This window comes from Mandrillus leucophaeus, unplaced genomic scaffold (assembly GCF_000951045.1).
Source record: "Mandrillus leucophaeus isolate KB7577 unplaced genomic scaffold, Mleu.le_1.0 Scaffold400, whole genome shotgun sequence".
NCBI classification, from domain to species: Eukaryota; Metazoa; Chordata; class Mammalia; order Primates; family Cercopithecidae; genus Mandrillus; species Mandrillus leucophaeus.
This window is the reverse complement of record NW_012104255.1, coordinates 1,774,067-1,775,028: the sequence shown is the minus strand read 5'-3', so window position 1 is coordinate 1,775,028 and position 962 is coordinate 1,774,067.

Here is a 962-nt window from a genome sequence, read left to right as displayed (position 1 = left end):
ATGCTTAGGGGTGACTGTGTATTTAATCCAAAAAAAAAAAATGTGCTTGAGCCCAGCAGGTCAAGGCTGCAGTGAACCCTGATAATGCCACTGTACTCCAGACTGGGTGACAGAGTGAGACCTGGTCTCGAAAAATAAAAATAAAAATAAGAAAGAGGTTTGGTTTAAATAATGTCAAGATAAGCCAGGCATGGGCAAGCCTGTAGTCCCATCTACTTGAGAGGCTGAGGCATGAGGGTCGATTGAGCCCAGGAGACCAGGAGTTTGAGGCCAGTCTGGGTAACATAGTGAGACACTGTCTCTATAAATAAACAAATAATAAACAGACAAACAAATAAATAAAAAGTCAAGTTAACAAGAGAAGCAGCTTCTGCAATCTAAGAGACAGACAAGTTCCCAGATGCCATTAAAAAAATCACCGAGGCCAGCTGTGGTAACAAGCCTGTAATCCCGACACTTTGGGAGGCTGAGGTGGGAGGACTGCTTGAGCCCAGGAGTTTGAGACCACCCTGGGCAACATAGCAAGACCCCATCCCTACAAAAAATAAAAAATTAGCTGGGTGTGGTGGTACATGCCTGTAGTCCCAGCTACACAGAAGGCTGAGGTGGAAGGATGACTTGAGCCCAGGGAGTCAAGGCTGCAGTGAGCCATGATTGTGCCACTGCACTCCAGCCTGGGCCAACAGAGTAAGACCCTGTCTCAATAATAATAATAAATAATAACAATAATAATAATAATAATAATAATAAAAATCAGTGAGGAGAAAGGATATATGCCTGAACAGGTTTCAAATGCAGATGAAAGTGCCCCATTTTGTAAAAAAAGATGGCACAAACGACATTTATTAGTAAGGAATAGAAGTGAGCAGAGGAGGCCGGGCGCGGTGGCTCAAGCCTGTAATCCCAGCACTTTGGGAGGCCGAGACGGGCGGATCACGAGGTCAGGAGATCGAGACCATCCT